Source organism: Amblyomma mixtum, chromosome 8 (genome assembly GCF_055824585.1).
Source record: "Amblyomma mixtum isolate Tamu chromosome 8, ASM5582458v1, whole genome shotgun sequence".
Lineage (NCBI taxonomy): Eukaryota > Metazoa > Arthropoda > Arachnida > Ixodida > Ixodidae > Amblyomma > Amblyomma mixtum.
Window position 1 is genome coordinate 22,336,983 of NC_143019.1, and position 8,878 is coordinate 22,345,860.

Genomic DNA, 8,878 nt, shown 5'->3' on the forward strand with positions numbered 1-8,878 from the left:
TTTAGTTCAACAAAGTGCCCCCCTGAATTTTTTCCCCCAGGAGTTGGGACAGAATGGGGAATTCTCAAATTTTGAATATTATTAAATTTTTCTCAGTTCCGCTTCAGCTGGCATTTTCACACCCACTTAGCGCGATTCGAGAACGGACACCCACTGAGCGCGATTCCCATTCTTCCCAGGTCGGCTCTGAGCGTGCGTCAACTCAATTTACTTGCAGGTGGGCCAATTCCAGTTTGAGACTAGGTTAAGCCTGCCTTCCACCCGAGCAAACCCAGATTCACCGGCAGTCAAATTCGGCCAAGGTCATTCCAAGGTCGAATTTCGGGTGATCCTAACCATGGTTGGGACACGCCTCATGTGCCATGCCATGTGTTGCCATCCTTACGCAGCAGGGTCATTCCCAGAATTTAGCTTTGCTTGAGTCTGGCTGAGACAGTTTTCTTCGCGTGAGACATCGTCGAAAGCGCTGGGTAAGGCTAGTAGGGCTTTCGCACTAAAGAAAAAACAAAAAAAACCCTGCCAAATCTGTTCAAAGAGCAGCCAACGACATAGTATTGACCTGGGGCTTCAACATCGGCTCTGCCGAGATTCCATGGCCGCTGCAATCTCATCAGGTGCCAGAGGGAAGCATAATCTTGGGCGCTGTAAAATTTCTGATTAAGTGCGATTTAAAAAAGAAACTTATGTTTAAACATGTAGATTCACGCGCAGGACGCCTGTGCATTGCAACAATTGCTTCAATTTCTTCAAGAAAATAGTTGTCTTCCGCTCCATACAGTTTCTTACTATTACCTAGAGGGAAAGCTTACAACCCGTCTATGAGAGTTTGCATGGAGGCCCCTCGAGACCACTTCAGCCACCATGGGCGCTCAAAGCATCATGAGGCGGTGAGCTATCGACTGCAGAACCACAACTTTTGGCCAAAAAATAATCCAAAAATAAAGCTGTTAGATAACTACGAATGTCCTAACATTCAATATCCTGCCTGTAAATTACAACAAACGAGCAGAAAAGCATGTAAATGCAAAGTTTGCCCAAAATATGAGATGGCTAGCTTTCTTATTGGCCAAGTAATGAACGCTACAAAAGCTAATATTTCGTAATTAACAGAAACATTTTTAAAAGTAAATATGTTTTTAAAAAAATGTTGGTGTTTAGACACTTTAAGAGGTTTTTAATGGCATTTCAGAAAAGTGAAACCTTTTATTGGCGTCGTGTGTCGTCGCGTTTTCACTACTATGGGTTTTGCACACTGCGTTCGCGGGATAGTCGTCTGCGCACACACGAACAGTGTCTTCGGAATGAAACCTTTTAGTAGTGTCACTCCGTGTTCCCGAAAAATTACGACTGTGCCGCAACAAGTAGCTCACCGCCCCCTGTCGGAGCGGAACATAGAGTTTCTTACTATTACCTAGAGGGAAAGCTGGCGGCGCTGTAGTCAGTCACCATGGACGCTCAGCTTGAGTGTCCATGGTGACTGAGGTACAGCGCCGCCAGCTTTCCCTCTAGGTAATAGTAAGAAACTCTATGTTCCGCTCCGACAGGGGGCGTCAGGCGTCCGTGAGTGACCTCATTACTGCGAATACAGCCACTGCTGCGCATAAATAACGGAACAACCTCCGTCTTAAACGCATTGCTGTCAAAAGAAACTCATGTTTAAATATATAGATTTACGCATGGGACGCATATAAATTGGACCAATTAATTCAATTTGTTAAGAGCGCGACGGACCTGCAAGAAATTTGGTCAACGCCTGGGCGGCAACTTGCGAGGCAATGGAGGTCAGTTTTATTGGCTAAGCTGAGGAGCAGCTATACGCGTTCATACTTACCTGGTGCCGGCAGATCTGTGTTCAGGACGGCGGACTGCTCGGGTTGAGGCCAGTCATTGCACTGCGGCTGTGCTGAAACTTGCCACTGACCTCCAAATGCGAGGCAGCTGGGGCATACAATTTTTGGTAGTGCGGGGAGTGGCGTTCGCGCCCTCCCCCCTCTGTTAGAACTTCCAAAGAAAGAACTCATACGTGTAGATTACAGTCGACCTGGCCGCGGCGGCTAGAATTTCTTTGGAGGAGAAATTCTAGAGACCCGTGTACTGTGCGATGTCAGTGCACGTTAAAGAACCCCAGGTGGTCGAAATTTCCGGAGCCTTCCACTACGGCGTTTTTCATAGCCTGAGTCGCTTTGGGACGTTAAACCAAACTATCTTTTAAGGCGAAAGCCTTTAATGCCTCATACTGTCGTTGGCAGCCGTGTCGACAGACGCGTCGGCATATTCGTCCGCCTTTCGGCGTCACTGCTTAAAAGGCTCAAGGTTCCAGCATGAATAAAGGCGCATCTAGTGAATGCATGGGCTACATAAATAGAATAAAAGGAGTAAAGTCAAGAAAAGGAAAATAAAAACAAAATAAGATGTGAAAATAAACAACAATAAAATTAAGAAAAGGAGCAAAAGAATAAATAAAAACAAACAGTGGCCAGGAAACGCTTTCGCCTTGCAGCACTTTAGAGAGCCAAAGTGTCCCCTGAATTTTTTTCTTTCATTCTGTCTTCCCTTGCGGTGCGGTCGAGTTTCTAACATTACTGCGCCATTCCCTTTCCTATAACAAGGAAAGCGTTTCTTTTTCCGCCCAGTTCAAGAAATTCAGGGGGGCACTTTGTTCACCTAAAGTGCGGTGAGGCGAAAGCGTTAAGCGCGGTGTCGCTCCTTGTGTCACTGATGTGTGGTTAAGATGTTAAGCTTCGCGTCTAAGAGTGGAACGCAACAGCGCCTTGCAACGCTGCCAGGGAGTCCACAGAACGCCATCGCCCGTTCGGCTCTACGCTTTGCTCGTCCGTAAATTGAGGAAAGGAAATGTATCTGTCTCACATATCTCGGTGGACACCTGAACCTCGCCGTAACGGGAAGGGAGGAAGATGGGAGTGAACGAAGAGGCCGTATTTACTAGACGCCCCTTTGTTGATTGCAAGCCATCGAGCTGGCATGGTGTTTTGTTTTTAAAAAAAAACAAAACAAAAAAACGCCATGCCAGCTCGATGGCTTAGAATGAGCCATCGAGCTAAACAGGCAATAAAGACAAAAAACAAAAGAGCTGGCTTGGCGGAGTGATTGGAACTCGATCATTGCGAACTCGATCGAGCGGGAGCATGGAAACCAAAGGAAAGGCGCATAACTGCTCTCTTGGAACAGTGGACACCTCAATCGTGTTTGAATCTACGTGGCGGTAGTGACACATGTGTGCTGCTTGCGTTGGCATTGACAACGTTGTGCCATTTTAAGGAAAGGAAGTGCGCATAGCTGGCTCCTTGGGTCAGTGGACGCCTGAAGAGCGCTTATAGGTACGTGGGGCAATGAGATGTGGGCTTCAGGCGTTGACAACGTTGTGCCAGAAACGCAGCGCTGAAGCCATAGTCCATCGGCGTTCATTGGCATTGTCAACGTTTTACACTCCGATCATTTTAAGGAAAGGGAGTGCGCATAACTGGCTCCATGGGTGAGTGGACGCCTGAATCGTGTTTATAGGTACGTGGGGTGATGAGAGAGAGTGTGTGGCTTGCGTTAGTGCTGACAACGGTGAGCGAACTCTCGCGTGATCAACCATTAACTGCCACCTTCCAGGGTGGCAGGATGGGTGGGGACATTAATGTAGATATAAAGACACACAGGAAATACCACTTATGCAGGGTGGTATCTGTCCTCGCTTCGGCGAGTGCGGCTTCGTCCGCTTATCTGTTTTTTCAGCAGCGTCCGCTCCGGCGGACGCAGATGTCGCTGCGACGCGCGTCTTTTCTTTCCTTTTATGCGTAGCATATTGCAATCACTCAGTTCAGCCCTTGGGCGCGGCCGGGAAGCCACCAAACCACGTGACGTGACGTCACGTGGTTTGCTGACGTCACGTCACGTGGTTACGTGAGGTCACCACAGCACGTGAAAAAAGAAAAATGGCTGAGGCTTAGCTAAGGTTAAGCCTAGTCAGATGCGAAGCATATTGATGGCTAGGCTTGGTAATACTTGGCTTTCCTTGGTTGAATACTTGGTCATTTTAATACAACCACTAGAAGCCTTCGTCGTGGGGGAAGACAACGGCATGGCTACAGCGGAACGCCGACTAACCCCGAGACGCGCGTTGGGTGAGCGCCTGGATTGCCACGGAAGCCGCGTCTGCCTGCCCGGTGGAGCGAGCGTTTCACCTACACCGAGTGTGAACGCGCGTTCGAAATGCGCGGGAGTGTGACGTCACCATACCACGTGATTCACACGGCGTGCAACCGCAGCGACGGCACAAGTTGGAGCCCCGTCTCACATCTGTCGTGACGTCATTGTGTCACGTGGTGTGACGTCACCATTCCACGTGGTCTGCACGGCGTGCAACCGCAGCGACGGCACGAGTTGGAGCCCCGTCTCTCATCTGTCGTGACGTCATTGTGTCACGTGGTGTGCACGGCGTGTAACCGTCACGAAGGGCTTGGGTTACCTATTGTAATATGCTTCGCATAAAAAAAAGGACGGCTGAGCATGGTGGCGGTTGCCACCGCCCCGTTTCAAAGGGGGTGCTCCTATCTGTCCATCCATCCATCCATCCATCCATACGTCATGGAGGAAAAGCTGCTGAGAAAATCGAGTGCCGCCAAGCAATACCTGGCGCAAAAAGACCGCGCAATATGCAACGCATTCTTGGCTTAACCAAGCTAAGCCTGGGCATCTTTTTTTCTCTTTCCTCTGATCTTTTAACTCTTTTCTATCTGCACGTGGCAGCGCTGGTGGCTCGGCTCGAGCCAGTAGGCAGGCCCGTGCAATTTCCTTTTCTTCCTTCTCTCCAGTCACGACAACAACAACCACTTATGCAGGAGAACATCCCGTTCCTCTCACTCTAACGCCTCCCACGGCTGTGACAACATCGCGAAATACTTGCATAGACATCGTCTTTGAGAACCAGGCACTGGTGCAGCAACTCGAGCATATATCCATCTATTTCTCCATCCACAAAGCTTCCTTCATGACAATCAAGAACTGCTATTGGAGTGTTTCTTGAAGAAAGAATATGAGTGAAAATTAAGCTGTCTGTAATTGTACATACATGTCTTGCTCGAATTCTTTGCATCAATCTGTCCAAAAGCTGAAACAGCTGATGAGCTGCGCTCAAATTTCGCGTTAGGAAGTAACGTAATCGTCGGCATATTTTTTTTTAGGAAAGGAAATAGCGCAGTATCTGTCTCTCATATCTAGGTGGACACCTGAACGGCGCCGCAAGGGAAGGGAGGAAGGTGGGAGTGAAAGTGCTTTCTCGGCTATTCTATCAAAATTGGGCGCAGAAAACGTTGTTGCCCCCCTGCCCGCACCTTGCGCTTCTCCCATGAGTTTCTCCGCAACCTCACTGCACGGCAGAGTGCTCGTTCGTCTGAAGGGCGCATGATGGCGCTACCGGTGTCATTACTGCGAAAGATCGCAGTTTTTGTTCGCCGTCGCCACAGACGATCATTAGGCAAGTACTCCACCCAAACATATTAGAATACAAAACTGACCGCCATATGCCATCTTCGTGTGAATTTGAGCCCTAACAAGCAGGCGATTAGGCCAAGGGAATTTTTTTTTTCGATTTTCTCTGATTGATGCAACTGTCGACCCGGACCGAGAATTCTGCGGCACCCCAGTCATGAATAGCCGGCGCGGTGGTTCAGTGGTTATGGCGCTCGGCTGCTGACCCGAAAGACGAGGGTTCGATCCCGGCCGCGGAGGTCGAATTTCGATGCAAGCGAAATTCTAGAGGCCCGTGTACTGTTCGATGTCGAAATTTCCGGAGCCCTCCACTACTGCATCCCTCATAGCCCGAGTTGCTCTGGGGCGTTGAAGCCCCTTAAAAAAAAAAAAAGAAACATCAGCGCGTTTCCCGGCTTTGCGGCATAGGAGTACCACGAAAGAGAAATGAGCCAGCCCCAAGGACCCAGCAAATGGGAGTGACACTGCTCTCCACACCACAACCTCTTACACACCGCTGATTTGTGGCGCCCTCTGTGCATATCGGCGTGAACTATTGCATTCGTCGTTCGAGCCTCGGCATTTAGACGGCGCCACTCAGAGGCAAAACTTCGGGTGCCTTGATGCCCGCTCGCCTCTGCCCATCGAGGCACCCGTTTCTATTGTTACTAACAGGCTAACAGTTTTCAGTGCGAAAGCACTAATCCGGAGGTTCAGAGCCTGATGTGATTTCAGAATTTCCCAGCCGCGCTTATTTCGCCGCCTTGAGTAGAAAGATAATTTATACAAACCAGTCATAATGAAGATAATCATAAAATGATAAAAATTAAGCTGCTCATAGCACCCGGTCTGCTGCGCCATAGCCTCCTCTATTTTTTTCTGTGCCTGGTCAAAGGCTGCTGAAGCGCCGTCTGACTCCGCCGTGTTTCTCCACGGGGCGGCGCTGCCAGCCCAGGATGGATGGGCGTGCGCGTAGTTGCGGCCGGCTGCAGGGGCTTCGGCGGCCGCGGAATAAATGTGGCCTTTGCCTACTCCACAAACGACCAACTCGTCCTAAGCCATTACCAAAAGTATATAAAAGCAAACATTCGGCAACACAAAAACGACGTCCGCAACTATGCAAGAAAGCGCGCAGTCCTCTAACCTAAGACACACAATCAACATCGACGAAACCAGCACACTCAGAGCCGGAACAAGTTAGCAAAAACGCGCCTAATCCTTGTGCACTGAAATGCGCAGCAATCTGGAATAAAGCGGCGCTAAAAACAGATTTCGAATTAGCTGAATGAAGCCCGGCCGGCGACAGAAGCAGACGGCCTGCACGTAAGTGCCAAGCGAAACAGTTCCTAAGCAAGGAAACATATCAAGCGCTTGTGATGACGACAAAATCAAACGTTGAATGCGTCAAATACCTCATTGCTAAAGAGGGGTTCAAGTTTGTTCTGACCAGAAAGTTTTCTTCGGACCCCATAGAGTCGTTTTTTGGCTGGTTAAGGCGGTCTGCAGGAAGCAATGATCAGACAGATGCTAGAGCGGTACTCGCTGGCGTAGAGAAGGCCTTAAAAACTGGGTTAGTGTCTGCTTCCCAACACAGCAACGTAATAGAAACGGAAAGGCAAGCACCTGGAGCACTGAACAGTGCACAGAAACTTGCAGTCACCCAGCGCACGGACGACTTTCCACCGGAGGCGAAAAGTCTCCTTGAAGACCTTCTCAGGACACAGAAAACGTTGCTGCCAGCGCCAGACACGGCAGCACTTGCGATGTTAGGAGGTTATTTGGCTCGCGTCGTTCAAGAAAAAATTGATTGCAGCAGCTGCAATGCTCTTCTCACGCGACCAGCCTCATCTGCGCCCAGTGACAGTTTGATCCGTCTTCAGGACAGAGGAGGCCTCCTTTATCCTTCAACGCAGTTTTTGTATGTTCTGTACGCCCTCAAGAGCTACGTCGAGGTGTTGCTCAACAAAAGACGGTTCTTATCAAAACCCCTGCAAGCTGCAGTCAACAATGCAGTTGAGGCTCTTGCAGAACATGGAGCACTGAAATGTGAGCTTGCGTCCAAATGACCCCCACAGCCAGCTTCTGAAACTCATCTGCGGAAAGTTTTTCCGCCCTGTTTTTGCGAACTATGCCTTATCGGTGACGGACAGGAACGATGTAGTGAAACCGCTGACATCAAAGCCTCTATCTAGAAAGATTTTGAAGTTGTGAAAACATTTTTGCATGTATGTTTTATTCTATATACGAGAGTAAAATTTTTTCCATTCACTCATCGCTCACAAAAATGCTTCCTTAATGTTTCTGCTTATATATTGGGTCAGATACGACCTATGCTAAGAATACGTGTTTTGTACAAAGAGGCACAGTAACAATTACCGTCGATATAGCTGTAAACTTAGGCATTCATCTCGGTACTGGAGCAACGTTCGATATGTATGCCCGGCCGCCGATTTCATATTTTCCTTGATGAGCAGCTTTTAGTAAAGTACATGTGCACATGGCTTAACAAAAACAATTTAGCACTTTAACGATCGTGTCCGCACATCAATCTTACTAAACGGAGAGTAGTATACACAGTAGCAGAATTGCGCGCCGTCTTTTACGCTGCGTGCAACTCCTGCCGCGTCGTCTGCTCCATCCTGGGCTGCGCGCGCCACTCGTCGGCAGCTTCGCGTACTAGCACGAACGGCGCCTAACAACGGCGTTTCCCGCGATTGAGCGGGCATGAAAAAAATAGAGGAGGCTATGGCTGCGCAGATGACAGCACAGTATATAGTGAGTCACAGCCTAGTTTAAACTGCAGTAGTGGTTCCTTTCGATCTGTGTAAACATGCGTTATAATAAAGAAGTGTGCGCGCGCAAGCGGGTGTGAGGGAGGGGGCATTGGCAAGTATACACCGAACAAACTTGAAAATGAGCTTGCGAACAAGTGCGGTGGCATGATGCGGACCAGTGGCGTCTTGTCTTAAGGCAGGTTTTCGCTTCTTTGCTACACATAGATTCGGACTACAACGCGTATATCGTTAAGGGAAGCCGAGGAACCTGTGCACAGATGGTTTCATGACCTGCGACGAAGCATTTATGTCAGTAGGAGGTACACTACCTCCACTAGCACAATTTCATGCCACTCGCTAAAAAGACAAATTTTGCAGCCATGAAGACGTGCTGGTGGGTGGACGGACGGACAGACGGATGGATGGGAGCCGCCCTTTGAAACGGGGTGGTGGAAATTGCCACCATGCTCAGCTTTTCTTTCTTTATTATTTTTTTTTAATTTACTGTGTTGGCAATTCTCATCAAGAATCGCCATCATCTTTACCCACAGTTTCCTACACTTCTAACTTTATGCCACATCTCTGCTTTTCAGCCACCAATCCTCCAATCGCTTTTTGCTAACTTCCAC

The 8,878-nt window shown here is 48.9% G+C and overlaps 1 non-coding gene and 1 pseudogene across 1 annotated transcript; both read left to right on the forward strand.

Annotated features, from left to right (window-relative positions):
* The first annotated feature begins 861 nt into the window (after positions 1–861).
* LOC149331680 (uncharacterized) lies at positions 862–8,220 on the forward strand (annotated as a pseudogene).
* LOC149331681 (U1 spliceosomal RNA) lies at positions 1,824–1,991 on the forward strand. The gene has a single exon (XR_016285356.1). It is a non-coding gene; the product is annotated as a U1 spliceosomal RNA (small nuclear RNA).
* Positions 8,221–8,878: the final 658 nt, after the last annotated feature.